The sequence below is a fragment of the Castor canadensis genome, chromosome 11 (genome assembly GCF_047511655.1).
Source record: "Castor canadensis chromosome 11, mCasCan1.hap1v2, whole genome shotgun sequence".
In the NCBI taxonomy this organism is placed as follows: domain Eukaryota; kingdom Metazoa; phylum Chordata; class Mammalia; order Rodentia; family Castoridae; genus Castor; species Castor canadensis.
In genome coordinates this window covers 106,373,487-106,388,978 of record NC_133396.1, presented here as the reverse complement: position 1 = coordinate 106,388,978, position 15,492 = coordinate 106,373,487, and the positions used below count along the sequence as shown (strand labels likewise).

Genomic DNA, 15,492 nt, shown 5'->3' with positions numbered 1-15,492 from the left:
ACACACATGCACAGGAAATCAATGTGAGTCAATGCCCTGTATAGCTATCCTATACAGGGTTTTTTCAACTAGCAAAAACCCTTGTTCCTTCCTATTATTGCTTATACTCTCTCTACAACAAAATTAGAGATAAGGGCAAAATAGTTTCTGCCAGGTATCAAGGGGGTGGGGGGGAGAGGAAGGGGGTGGATTGGGGGGTAAGGGAGGGGGTGGGGACAGGGGTGAGAAATGACCCAAGCATTGTATGCACATATGAATAATAAAATAAATAAATAAATTTTCCTTAGATCTGAGAGCTGGAAGGGGACATAGATTGGCTTTCTTCCTACCATTACCTGTTGAAGGGGGCAGCACCCATTAGGACGTTTTGGATATTGGGGTGGCTTAGAAGGTAGGGCAGAGGGTAGAGCGGTAGGGGTGGGGTCTTGTCATTGATAAGGGGCTTTTCTGGTCCTCCTTTTCATGTTTATCCTGTGGCTTACAAAGAATGGCCAGTGTTTGAGTATATAAATAGCAATTGTGGAGCCAATCTGAGATGAAAGAAAATTTGTATGGGGACCTCAGTTTACTTTTTTTTACTTTTATAGAAAGGTCTAATTGGAGTATGGTATTGTAATTTAAGGAACCCTGGGAAGGCCACTTCTCTTGGTCACCCAAGGCATATTGAGGCCAGGCCTCAGTACAAAGCTTCCATCTACAAACCAGAACACTGGAAGGTGCAGGTCCCATCTAAAAAGAACAAAATGCTAGGATCCTGCCTTTTAGCTAACAGCAGGCAGCTTCTTTAATAAAGGTTACTTTTTTAACAAAGGAATGAATCACCTGTAAAGTTAGAGAAGGGCATTTAGAGGGCATTTTGGACCAATAACAGTACCATATGGGAAAATTAGTGTTAATATTTGGAGGGAAAAATTTATGTTGAGGCCGAAAATATAGAAAATTTTAAATGAGAAGTTTAGAGACCACAGTAATGTGTTATTTTTGGGACTATAACCTTGAGTTAACAATTGGCTTACAAGGGCTGGGTTTGGTGCCAGGTCTGAGGTGGGGCTAGGAGCAGGGCTTGTGCAAGGTGCCACTTCCTCCATACATACCCTGGACAAGTGAGCCTGTCTGCCTAGGCCTGATCCTGTGGCCTGTCGCCTCTCCCCCCTTCCTGTGTACTCTGTGCATGTTTATTCTAGGGGAAGTGGCAGTGGGCCACAGCCATTGCCACGTGTGACTGCAGTCCAGGATGCATTGGGTCCTCTCTGGATTTTTTTAGCTATGGCAGGCATTTTTGCTGTGTCTAGGAGCTGGAATCCTGTGCACAAGTGCGCCTGTTTGTTTTCCCTCCTCCCCTTGTGGGGGCGGAGTTACAGCGTGAGCATGGCAGCCGCAGTTCTGTAAGCTCTTTTGTAAAGCAGCTGATTTAAAGTTACTTTAGAAGGAGAGGCCTGGCAAACTAGTTGGAATAACTTAAGTCATAAGGTACCATGTTACAAGTTTTTTATGGGAGGCAGGGTCCCAGTAAGCCCAGGGAGGGGAAGGCAGACAGAGACAAAGGACATGTGGTGAGACCATGGAGGAAGCAGAAAAGGTGTCCTGACATCTTAGGTAAGAGAGGGGAAGGCAGAGCCTGGAGGCATGACACACGCCTTTGGGATTAGCCATCACCTGTGTCTCTAGGTTGCTCCCATTGACTGGTACTGGAACATTTTCAGCAACATGAAACCTCCATTCTCCAGTTGCTGTCTGAGGAAAAAGGACATTAGACAGGAAGGGGGGAAAGAGAAGCAGTCATCAGATGCCATAATCAAACAGGACTCCGCCAATGTAGCATGGGGCATACCTGAATAAACCCCAGGCTTGGTCTCAGCCCACAGGAGAGAGCATGAGCTCCCCAGAGCCAGAATTGCTGTGAGGCCAGAGTTGGCAAGGAGTGGCTTGCTTAACTCCATGACCAGGAAAGTCCTTCAGAAAGATAGGAAGAGACAAGCAGCATGAGCAGCACAAGAAGTCTGTTTACATGGGGAAGGAGGAGGTCTGGGAGAGGATTTGGTTTGTTGGCAGGGTTGAAGAAAGGGAAGGTTTCAGAGTCAGGGATGTTAATTGGGGTTTTTATGGCCAGAAGGACTTGGTCAGGGGAGCAAGAGGTGCAGAGAGAAGGCTTAGAGCAGAGATAAGAGAAAGCCTGGACATAGGGAATCTCCTTTCATTTTCCAGTGTGTTCACAGAAGGTGTAGAGATCCCTGGAATGTTAGGGTCAAGTGTGCCATCAAGTGGCCATTTTGAGTCATTGTCCAATTGGTATTGTGGTCAAGCCTGATTGGAAAGAAAAATAAGGTTTTTTTGCTTTTAAATCAGGCGAGAGCCATAGGGGCTCGAGGTTGGCCAATAGACAGCCCAGAGGGGTGTCTGAGGGAATTTTGGCAGGTCCAGCCCCCATGATGAGACCCAGTCTGAGGAAGAATATGGCTGAGATATTGCTTTCCTGGATGAAACAGAGAAGTGGAGGACCTCAAGGGAAGTCTTCACCAAGAGGATCGTCCACGCCTCAGGAACCCGGTCCCTGAGCCAATGTGAGCCGGGACCTAGTACTAGGATTTGCCCAACTGAGAGACAGAGAGAGCCACGAGTCATGACCTGAGGGAACTCACCAAGGGAGGACCGAGGAAATCAACCAGTGGTGGGTGAGTAATGGGAACGCACTGGCCTTGAGGAGTTTCCCTGTGAGCGAGAGTGGCAGTGGTGGCACTAGTCTGGGGTCAGGGGTCCCAGCAAAGCAGCTCAGATCTCAGTAAGTTTATCCAGGCTAAATGAAGGCAGCTCCCACCTATGAGGGCCTGAATTTACTGATTGGGAGAGCAAGGTCGATGCCGAAAGCTCACCTGTTCCCGGCCAACACACCAAAATGTTAGGAAAATGCTGCACATTGCACACAAAGGAGGCTCACGAGAGGTATCTCATGTCCAAAGTTTAATAAGCAGGCTGGCTGGCCAAGAAGAAAAAATGGCACAGCAGCTACTCTTGGTGGGTCTGGCCTTAAGTAGCATTTGGGAGAAAGCAAGGGCTAGGGACGGACAAAGAGAGGTGGCAGGAGATAAGGGACAGTGGGCTTTGTTCTGCAAGGAGTGAAACCAGCTGGGGCTCAGGCTGTAGAATGGTGGCAAGGGGCAGATCTTATCACACTTACCCAAACACAGCTTAAGGTATTGACGTTTCTTGTTTGGAGGTTCTAGCAGGGGAGTGCAGCTACTCGTATACCCTTGACTGAAGAACGGTCCTCCTCTATTGGGGATGGTCGTCCTCTTTGACAGAGCGTGCAGCTTCGGGAGGGACGCACATGGAGCGGTGACAGAGCAAGGGGACACCTGCCTAGCCCACCAGATCAGCCGAATCAACCCTGGCGATCAGTGGGGTGACAGATGTCGCAGCCAGATTGACCTCACATCCTTGACGTTTCTTAATGAGCATAAGTTTAAGTTTCTAGAGCAACTTAATGAAAACTTATTTTCTGCTTGTCTCCAAAACTAACACTGCAGTCTAAGCAGTTAATCAACCTTCCAAACATATCTAAAAGAAAACATTAAAAAAATTTAAACCCTAAGCCTACACTTAGAGTAATTCTTTAAATTATTAGGAGAAGAAATTAAGAAGGAAGATTGATCTGTAAGCAAAATATTCCTTTGTGTGAATGTGAGACTGGGGTTTGAACTCAGGGCTTTATATTTGTAAAGCAGGAACTCTACCGCTTGAGCTACACCTCCAGTCCATTTTGCCCTGGTTATTATTTGAAGATGGGATCTCACAAACTATTTGCCTGGGCTGGTCTCAAACTGCAACCCTCCCAATCTCAGCTTCCCATGTAGCTAGGGTTATAGGCATGAGCCTCCAGCACCTGGCAGTAAAATATGTGGAAGGGGGGAGGGAAACACTTTTCAAGGATAAAACAAAACAAAACACATCACCTTACCCAAATAGGAGAAAGTGACAGCCGCTGCCCATCACAGACTTGACACGAGCTCACTTAATGCAAACAGTTCTAATGCATCATCATTCCAATCATCCCCTCTTACTTAGCCAGTGGAGATGAAAGCCAGTTGTTACTGTGTTCTTGGTTTCTGGTTTCTTTTGATGTCCCAAGAGTAAAAAACACATCTCTTCTTAGAGAATCCTCAGAGGTTTTGGAAAAAGATTTAAACTAATTTGGCTGTTGACACCAACCATTCTCCAGGAAGAGCCATTTGGTCTCCACGGTACTGGAGGTGATGCAGTTATTACAAGGAAGAAGCTACTTTACCTAACAGCATATTTAATCAAAGCACAACACACTTTATATACCTGTCTTCCCATCCTAAGAATGAAGGATGCTCATCTGCTTCACAGTTCGATAAACTTCAAAAAGGTGAACTCCAAACACAGCAGTTGTACACGGCTTTGGAAGGCCAGCTGAGTCCTTGCACAGTGAAGGTTATTGTTATAAAAAATGTCAGGTAGGAGTCAGGTGCTGGTGGTACCTGACCACCAGCTGTAATCCTAGCTTCTTAGGAGGCTGAGATCAGGAAGATTGAAGTCTGGGCCAGACTGACAAAAAAAAAGGAGAGACTCCCATCTCAAGGGAAAAGAGCTGGGTGTGCTGGTGAGCATCTGTCATCCCAGTGCTGACGGGAAGCCTAAAATAGGATTGTGATCCAGGCTAGCCTGGGCAAAAAGCAAAACCCCTCTCCAAAATAACCAGGGCTAGAAGGGCTAGAAATGTGGCTGAATCAGTAGAGCACCTGTCAACCCCTGACTTCAAAACACAAGTATTACCAAAAATAAATAAATAAAATGGACACAAAACACTATATTATAATAGCATAACATTTATAGTTAGATCTCAAAGTGTCTTTTGGTTTATTTCTTGCCCCTGCCTACCCTACATCACCTGACAAAAAATTTATAGTCTTTTTTTTTTCCTGGCAGTACTGGGGTTTGAACTCAGGGCCTCACATTTGATAGTCAGGTGCTCTACCACTTGTGCCAGCCCTGTTTTGTGATGGGTATTTTCAATATAGGGTCTTGCGAACTATTTGCCTGGGCTGGCTTCAAACTGCGATCTTCCTGATCGCTGCCTCGTGAGTAGCTAGGATTACAGGCATGAGCCAGATCAGGTCCTTGACTTTGCTTTCCTTGACTTGGCAGCTGTGTGACTCTCCTAGGTCAAGATCTGAAACCACCTGAGCTTCAGTTTCCATATCTATAAAACTGGGCTAGCAATGAATTAATTACTAATAATTAATTTATTTCTTAATTCATAAATTGTTGTGAAGAGCAAATGAAATGGATTGAAAAGGGCTTCGGAAGTGAAAAAGGATGAGATAAAAAGGTTGTTACTATTCACATAGCATTTCTGAACTGTTTCTGAAAAATCTCTTCATTCCTTAGGACTGATTCACTTACCACCATACCATTTGTACAAGGCTCAGCCACTTCTGTGTAAATTCAGTACAGCAGCTTCCTTACTTAGGTCCTGAGTAAACAAAGCTGACCCCAGTTAGTGGGTAGTAAAATGCTCCATTTCAAATCTCTATAGGTAATGTGTTTCCCTTATGCTTTTGAATGTGGTTATAAGCCAAAGGCCTTCCTCATTGTCTACTGTTAGCTATGCGTTTCATTTAACAGCTAGCACTGCGTTTCCTGGAGAGAACTCTCTCAGGTGTCTTTTTCCTGGATGTTGACATTTTTTCTCGGCCTCTCCTGGAGGTTGTCATCAGGGCGCCCCCTACAGTCAATTACAACTTCAGCCTTGCAGGGGTTGGAGCTATGGTCCTGCTGTATTTGAGAAAGTGAACCAGCTCAGTTTGCTATTCTGACCGTTGGCTGCTGCCCTGGATTTTTTTTTTTCTTTAAACTTTGGAATACCAAAGTGGCTGGGCATTTAGCCCAATGATAAAACATTTTGTTAATAGCTGCCTTTCAGCCCATCAGTGAAGGATGAAGAATTGAGGCTTTAAGATACTATTTACAATAGCAAAACAATATTAGTTATATAGAGAAATAAATAAATCTCAGCCCTTTACAAGGAAAATGAGAAAAACTTAAATGAGAAAACAATAAAGTTGTCATTCAATAAAGAAAAAAAATTTTTTTAAGAAAAAAAAAAGGATGAAACATGTTTGCAGATAGGATGACTCACTCTCATGTCAGTTGCAATTCCAATAAAATTCTCTGTCCCTTTCCCTGGCTCCCTATCCTACTCAAGCCCCGAAATCCTGTTGGTTCTGCTTCCTGCTCTTCCATCTGTCCAACTTCTTGCCCATTCTCAATTATTTTAAATATTCCTTCTTTCTGAATTATGGAATTACCCCCTAACCGTTGCTCTTTTCCAATCCCTCTTTCCATCACTGCAGCTCAGTTTAATTTTCAGAAAATGCTTGCTTCAGCAGGTCACTGCCTGCTGGTCATCTTTCAATGACTTGTTGTCACCTTTGGGATAGAGCCCAAACTCCATAGAAAAGCGCCCCAGGTCTTCCCCTTTTCCTTTGTCATCGTTTGAGCATCTGTTGCTAATTATTCAGAACTGAACTTGGCTCCTCTGGGAAGCTTTTCCTTCATCTGCCAAAGCTCAGTTAGTTGTTCTTCCCAATTGCCACAAGCCTCAATTTCCTTGATCTGCAAGATGAGATAGTAACACTTACTCCATATGGCTTTAGTATCTGCCTAATGGTAGGAAGAGGAACCATACATTCTGGTTTATGCCAGTTGTGCCTAAATTGTGTCCTCTGAGAATGGAAGCCATCTACAGCTATACAATTTGATGGGATTAATAACCAGGACTGCATTAATAGGACTTGAATTTCAGGAAACTCCTGCGTAGGAAGATGATGTTACAAAGAACTTTGTTGTTTATTTCAGGAACTTCTAGAAAAACCATTTATCTGAATATAGGATGATTCAGGTAGCCCCATTCCTATTAATGGCCTCTTCTCAGAGCAGGAGGCCATTGGACTGGCTGATCAAATAGCTTTTTACTCCCTATTGCTGGCTTCTAAATCCTCTCCTCCCTATAGCCACCAATTCTAAACTACAATCCCAATCTTCTGCCACGTCCCCCCCGCCCCGACCCCAGGACATTGCATTGAAAGATCCATAGTGCAGTTTCTATGGAAATCAGTATGTGGTTCCTCAAAAAACTGAAAATATACAACTATGATATGATCCTGCTATACCACTCTGGGCATATATCTGAAGGAAGGTAAGTCAGCATACAATAGAGACATCAGCACACCCATGTTTATAGAAACACTATTCATAATTGCCAAACTATGGAATCAGCCTAGTATTCAACAACTGATAATGGATAAAGTAAATGTGATATACGTGTAAATAGGTACATATATATAGATGTATATATATCTATATATAGAGATAGATAGATTACAACAAAGTTATAAAGGAAAATGAAATCACATCGCTTGCAGGGTGGTTGGGATTGGAGATCATCATCTTAAGCAAAATAAGCCAGAATCAGAAAGACAAATATTGTGTACTTTTTCTCATATTCAGAATCTAGATCTAAAAAAATTGACATGAATATAAAAGGGGAACTCTGTGTGGGGGGGTGACCAGTAGGAGGGGAGAGGGTGAAAGGAGAGAGTGAGGGGTGTAGGGTAAATATGATGAAAGTACTTTATATACATGTGCACGTGTATGAAAACAGGGCAATGAAACCAATTAAAATTATTTTTTAAAAAGAGGGAGAAAGGTTAGGAAAGAGGTAATAGAGGGTAAATTTGATTGAAGTACATTACATGCATGCATGGAAATATCACAATGAAGCCCATTGTACAATATAAAAAGACTCAACTTAAACCAGACCTTATACATATACTACCTGTGACCTTTTCCTTCTGAGACATGACTAAGACTGTCACGGTGACTAAGATGTTAAGGTATTGGCTTTCTTTGCTGCATTAAGTGACATTGATGATCCCATTGGGATCTTATACTCTTGTACTCTGAAAAGTATCCCAGGTTGGATGATAAATGTTGAAACGAAAGCCTCCATCCAACCTTGTTGGCTTAGGTGGTTATCCAGAGACGGTCAATGTTCCCACACTTCTAGTCTCATGAAGCTGAAGAATGAACTTCATGGACAAGGGGGAGTAAGTGGATGAATTTATTGAGATAGAAAAGTAGCAAAGAACAGAGCTCCCAGAGCTGGGAGGGGTCCCAAGATAGGGTGTCAGGGAAGTGATGTGGTTTGGGTAGGATTTTTTTTTTTCACTACTGGGGTTTGAACTCAGGGCCTACAACTTGAGCCACTCCACCAGCTCTTTTTTGTGAGGGTTTTTTTGAGATAGGTTCTCATGAACTATTTGCCTGGGCTGGCTTTGAGCAGCAATCCTTCTGATCTCTGCCTCCTGAATAGCTTGGATTACAGGTGTGAGCCACTAGGGCCCAGCTGTGGTCAGGTTTTTAACCATTTTCTCCAGGACGTTGTTTAACCTCTATGCTAATTAAGTGTGCAGAGGCAGCATTCTGATTGGTTGTGTCCTAGTCTTCATAGTGTCCTGCTTTTCCTTATTTCTACCCTTTAAGGTCACAGGGAGGTCATAATGGAGTTTTCTAGGGAAACTTCTGTTCTAGCTATATTGTCTAATTTCAGCTAACTGCCTAGCCTACTTGCTCAATGCTTCCTATTATTGTAAATTACAAGTTACCTTACTGATAAGTAACTTTTATTATCCTCATTTCATCCTCACAATACACTAAGAAATAGATATTATTATATTAATGTTGGGCCTCAGAAAGCAATACCCAAAGACTGGTACTGACTGCTCAGACATGATCCCCTTCTTGCCCTCAAACTTGTTAGACATAAAGTCAGTGGTGGTTCATTTTCAAAGCATTTAACCCTACCATACTTTGCGTATGTTGGGAGAGGGGCAACTGATACGTGAACTTAAACTGGAAGAGGGTTAAATCAGGGTAGAGTGGGGGAATAAGTAAAAACTGTGCAAATCCCTGAAGGCATATATCACAGGGAGAGCTTCCCATCACAGGAAAAGGAGGATCCCACTTCTAAAATTTGACCAATCCCAAAAAGGCATATTTCAAAATTAGGTGACATTGGGGAAAAAAATGTTAACTCCATAGCACTCAACCAATGAGGAACTGGGGGAGGGACTTGCGCACTAGAGAATATAATGCTTATAATGGCTTCTGGTGCATCTACTTGTCAGCACTCCATCTTGCAAGGTCACCATTAAAGTCTCACTTTCCCTGTACTCCATGTGTCTCTGAGTCCATTCTTTCAGTTTGGACAGGTGAGCATATTTCTCACAAACTTATTTCTAGAATTCTGTATCTGGATTAAGACAAGCCCATACAAGGGGACACAACTGCCTTCCCTCCCCAGCCACCTGGGCTGACTTCCATTGTAAGATAATATCTGACCTTTGGGCTTGTTCAAATTCTGAAGAGGATCATTTTATGAACTAATTTCTGTCCTTGGGACCACTCATTCCCTTAATAATATTTGAAGACTCCTCAGGGTTGTTTCTATCCCCTTCCTCCTTCCGCTACACAAAAGTAGTATATAAAGTCTACATGATATAGGGCTAGTGGGTAGTCACACCACTCCTGTGATTTTTCTTTTTTCATACACGTAATGAACGTGTATGGCTTTTCTAGTTTTTAACCTATTATTTGTCAGCAAATTTCAGAAAACCTTCAGAAGATGGAAGGGAAATTTCACTTTGCCTCTCCACTACTGTTATACAGGTATGAGCACTAAAGCACAGTGAAGACAAATAACTAGGCCAAGATCACAGAACTACTAAGGGAAAGAGACTAGGTTCCAATCCAAAGAATCTGCTCCAGCGTTAATACTCCTTTTTTTAAAAAAATTGCTTATTGTTAATTTTTAAATACAAATTTACAAAAAGTTACAAGTACAGTACAAAGAACTCCCTCCGCTGGAGGTAAGTTGTCAATGTATTGCCCCACCACACCCAAATACTTTCTTCCTTTTTTTTTTTTTTCTGTAGTACTGGGGTTTGAACTCAGGGCCTTGCCCTTGCTAAGCTGGAGTTCTTCTGAGGCAGACTAAACTTAGGGACACTTCAGGACTCACAGATATTTAGTATTACATTTCAGATTGACCACATTCTGGCTCAGGGACCACCCTCACCTGTCCCAGGAACAGCCCATGCCCCTCTCCATTCATTGATAAGTGGGTGGGAATCACCTGGTTCTGCCCTTCCCATGGGTTAGCGTAGGTTTTAAAAGCACCTGGAAAAGAGAAGCATGCTCTCTCTGCCTCCACATTCCACCTAGGCCCCACTATTCTCCCCTTTGTATTTCTCTCTCCTAACTTTTAATAAACTCCATTTACACCCACGTGTCCTGCGATGGACTCTACCTGTGGGACACAAAGAATTTGGAAGTCTTCTGATCACAGACTGCACCAGTGGCATCAACACTACCACTTAAACCACACCTCCAGCCTACCCTAAATACCTCAGTGTGTAATTCCCACAAACAAGGACATCCTCCTATATGACCGTAACACAACCATCAGCATCAGGAAATTAATATTACCATGTAACTACCATCCAACCCTCAGGTCCTGTCATAGTGGAGCCAGTTGTCCCAGTAATGGTCTTTATAGCAGAAGTGAGGCAGAGTAGATAGATGAGGGACAGGGAAATTATATTATTTTAATAAATATTTAAAGGGCCAGACTCTGACTTTTTTTTTATTCATATGTGCATATAATGTTTGGGTCATTTCTTCCCCCTTTCTCCATCCCCCCGACCCCTCCCTTACTCCCCCCCACTTCCTCCCTTAACCCCCCCACCCCCTCACTACCAGGCAGAAACTATTTTGCCCTTATCTCTAATTTTGTTGTAGAGAGAGTATAAGCAATAATAGGAAGGAACAAGGGGTTTTGCTGGTTGAGATAAGGATAACTATACAGGGAGTTGACTCACATTAATTTCCTGTGCATGTGTGTTACCTTCTAGGTTAATTCTTTTTGATCTAACCTTTTCTCTAGTTCCTGGTCCCCTTCTCCTATTGGCCTCAGTTGCTTTAAAGTATCTGCTTTAGTTTCTCTGTGTTGAGGGCAACAAATGCTAGTTAGTTTTTTGGGTGTCTTACCTATTCTCATATCTTCCTTGTGTGCTCTGGCTTTATCATGTGATCAAAGTCCAATCCTCTTGTTGTGTTTGCCCTTGATCTAATGTCCACATATGAGGGAGAATATATGACTTTTGGTCTTTTGGGCCAGGCTAACCTCACTCAGAATGATGTTCTCCAGTTCCATCCATTTACCAGCGAATGATAACAATTCATTCTTCTTCATGGCTGCATAAAATTCCATTGTGTATAGAGACCACATTTTCTTAATCCATTCGTCAGTGGTGGGGCATCTTGGCTGTTTCCATAACTTGGCTATTGTGAATAGTGCTGCAATAAACATGGGTGCACAGGTGCCTCTGGAGTAACCTGTGTCACAGTCTTTTGGGTATATCCCCAAGAGTGGTATTGCTGGATCATATGGTAGATCGATGTTTAGATTTTTAAGAAGCCTCCAAATATTTTTCCAGAGTGGTTGTACTAGTTTACATTCCCACCAGCAGTGTAAGAGGGTTCCTACTCCCCGCCCCCCCACATCCTCGCCAACACCTGTTGGTGGTGGTGTTGCTGATGATGGCTATTCTAACAGGAGTGAGGTGGAATCTTGGTGTGGTTTTAATTTGCATTTCCTTTATTGCTAGAGATGGTGAGCATTTTTTCATGTGTTTTTTGGCCATTTGAATTTCTTCTTTTGAGAAAGTTCTGTTTAGTTCACTTGCCCATTTCTTTATTGGTTCAGTAATTTTGGGAGAATTTAGTTTTTTGAGTTCCCTATATATTCTGGTTATCAGTTCTTTGTCTGATGTGCAGCTGGCAAATATTTTCTCCCACTCTGTAGGTGTTCTCTTCAGTTTAGAGACCATTTCTTTTGATGAGCAGAAGCTTTTTAGTTTTAAGAAATCCCATTTATCTATGCTATCTCTTAGTTGCTGAGCTGCTGGGGTTCCATTGTGAAAGTTCTTACCTATACCTACTAATTCCAGAGTATTTCCTACTCTTTCCTGTACCAACTTTAGAGTTTGGGGTCTGATATTAAGATCCTTGATCCATTTTGAGTTAATATTGGCAGAGGCTGATAAACATGGATCTTGTTAGGAAAAACGCCGCTCACCAAGAAAGCTCACAAGAAAAGTCTCACGTCCATAGAGCAAAGTTTAATGGCAGGCCCAAACTGCCAGGCTGGCCTGGGAAAAGATGGCACAGTCCCGAGTCTGGGTGAGCAGTGGCTTTTATAGAAGGGGAGGGTAAGGAAGTTAGGGCATGCGCAGTAGTCTCTGGTAGGGGTGGGGCTGTCTTAGAGCGTGGGAATTTGTTTAAGGGTGGGGCTGCATTTTGGCTGATTCACAAAATGCTGACATTATTGTTCTATCAGATCTAGTTTCAGTTTTTTGCAGACTGCTAACCAGTTTTCCCAGCAGTTTTTGTTGAAGAGGCTGTCTTTTCTCCATTGTATATTTTTAGCTCCTTTGTCGAAGACAAGTTGGTTATAGTTGTGTGGCTTCATATCTGGGTCCTCTATTCTGTTCCACTGGTCTTCATGTCTGTTTTTGTGCCAGTACCATGCTGTTTTTATTGTTATTGCTTTGTAATATAGTTTGAAGTCAGGTATTGTGATACCTCCTGCATTGTTCTTTTGACTGAGTATTGCCTTGGCTATTTGTGGCCTCTTGTGTTTCCATATAAATTTAATGGTAGATTTTTCAATCTCTTTAATGAATGTCATTGGAATTTTGATGGGACTTGCATTAAACATGTAGATTATTTTTGGGAGTATCGACATTTTTACTATGTTGATTCTACCAATCCATGAGCATGGGAGATCTCTCCACTTTCTATAGTCTTCTTCAATCTCTTTCTTCAGAAGATGTCGTTTACATCCTTGTTAAGTTTACACCTAGGTGTTTGATTTTTTGGGGGGCTATTGTAAATCAGACTCTGACATCTGGAACATGGAAGTAAAGACTGGACAGCCAGAACAGCTAGCCCCCTCCCATCTCCTTTCCATGCTCAGTTATAGGAACAGGGAGACATAGAGGAACTACTTGCTTGTGCTTTCCTCTTTGAGATGTTAACAAGCTGCAAGGATCCTTGGATGGGTGGAGAAAAATCATGTGCATAGCAAAGAGAAGTTCTAAGGCACACCTATTGTCTCTGTTTTAGGTGAGCCAGGATGACCTTTCCCTGTTTTAATAGCCATCTCAGCTACCCAGATCCATTATCACTGATAATCTTTGATATTCCCTAACTCTCCAATATAACACTAAGAGACTAAGAGATGGGGTTTGCCATTTTGAGTCTCTGCTTCCATTTCCTGTGTGAGGAACAGGAAATATTTCTCTCTCCCCCTTCCATCTTGCCTATTACTTTTTTATATTAAAATAAATCCTTGCTAAAACTTCTACCTTGTGAGAATCCTTGAAATGCTTTGTATGTTTGTAGATCTCAAGGATCTGTGATTTGATGTGGAAACTGGGAAGCTGTAGGAGATCCCTCATCTGTCCCAAGCTGTGTAATAAACCTCCCTTCTCTGCCCTCACCATGCCTCTTTATATGGTGTTTAGCACAGGTGGCCCCACCTGGCATATGGAATCTCATGAGTTTGGGCCTTGGGTCCAAAACTCTGGTTTCAAGACCAGATTACGACCTCTACCCAGTGTTTTCCGGTTCTTGTCACTGTCACAGAAAGAATTCAGAGAGGAGACTAAGTATGGAATTGGGAGGAAGTTGTATTACAGAGTGAAAGTCATATTCAAGGGGTCATTGTGGATTCAAGAAGTTTGATTATTGGGATTTTGGATAGCTCCTCTTAGGGTAAACTTTAATGCAGGAGAGGATTATTCATGAGCTAAGGTGAGGAAAAGGTGAGGAATTCCAGGAATGGGTCAGTTTCTTTCTGGAATAAGGTTTATTCTCTTTTTCTGTCTTTGTATGGGGTTTTTAGGTGAGTCATAGTGTCAAATATAGGATGGGAACAGTCAATTCTGCAAGGCTAATGAAACGGAGAATCCATTATGATGAAGCAGAGGATAGTTAGTAGTTGTCTGGTTGTCCATGTTGGTCCAGCCATTTTGGGGTGGTCTTGTGTGCTTACAGTTTGAGCAGTCACCTGATGGCCATCCTGTATGCTTATGTAGCCTACCTATCGGTTTATCCAGTGGAGCAAGATTCTGACTTGTCCCATTATTGGTAAGGCTCACTTTGAACATTACCAACTGTTTCAGTCAGTGTCTTCCAGGCCTTTTGCTATTATGCTCTCTTCCTCTTTGTCATTAATATTTTGTGCAGTGGCATATTAAAATTGTGTAAATATCATGTTTTCCACCAAGCTTTCTATTCCTATTGATTTGATTCATATTAGCTTTGACTCATGTTTCCTATTTTATTCCATGGATTTTAATCTGTCCCTTCATTATTTATTTTGATGCTCTAATTGTTCTAGCTTTGGCCATTGAGAGTGCCTTCACGCTGGCTTTTTTTTTTTTTTAATGATCTTCATTGACTTTATTTTCAATTTCATAATTGAGTAACATTTCATTCCACAGAATGGAAGTGTCCTTGTATCTTTTTTTTTTTTTTTAGATAGGGTCTCTCTATGTCACCCAGGCTGATGTCAAACTCATGGTCTTCCTGTCTCAGTCTCCCGAGTGCTGGGATTACAGGCATGTGCCATCACACATGCCTGTACCTTTTTGACCTGCTTCATCATTCACCAATTTCTTGTTTTGGTATGTGGGTAAATATTTTTTTACTTTCTGAAAGTTTGAATTAGGTGTATATAGAATTTAATTAATTGCATTTGCTCAGATGGTGATATTTTCTGTTAAAATGAAATAACTTTCCAGAACATTGAATCATGTAGCATGCACAGATATAAATGGGAACACTGATTTATCAATGGGCGCTCTCACAGAGCGTCTGTTATGTCAAGAGAAATGAATCCATTCCATGTTTTCTCTGTCTGGAGACTATAATTAGAAATTGAACCTTTGCATAGCACTTTTTAGTCACTTTTAATGTGCAGTTTCTTATTAAAAAATCTGTATATTTTTTGTTCTGGGAAAATTTATTAATAGTTCTGCAAATTCTCTGCTGCTCTTAAAGAACAGATTGTAGATTTAAATAGTCTTTTCAGGCACTTGAGAGCGAGCACCACCCTTCTCGGGGTCCACACTATCTGCCAGCCCTGCTCTCCACCGTCCTGGGCACTCAGGGCAGTGCCCTCAGCCACTGCCAGTACCTGCCGGCCACACTGGGCTTGGTGTGCTCCAGACGCCTAGGAAGTGGTGGGTGGATGGACCAGGTGGTCATTTGCTGTGTCTCGCTTCTGCCCACAGGATGGCAGCATTTAGCCAAGGCTCCAGCCCCACTAGGGACGGCTCTGCC

The 15,492-nt window shown here is 42.5% G+C and overlaps 1 long non-coding RNA gene across 1 annotated transcript in view; it reads left to right on the top strand.

Moving 5' to 3' along the window:
* The first annotated feature begins 1,369 nt into the window (after nt 1–1,369).
* Nucleotides 1,370–15,492, top strand: part of LOC141413910 (uncharacterized) — a 54,457-nt gene continuing 40,334 nt past the window's right edge. Inside the window, exon 1 of the long non-coding RNA XR_012438926.1 lies at nt 1,370–2,672. This is a non-coding gene — a long non-coding RNA (uncharacterized lncRNA). The remainder of the gene's footprint in view (nt 2,673–15,492) is intronic.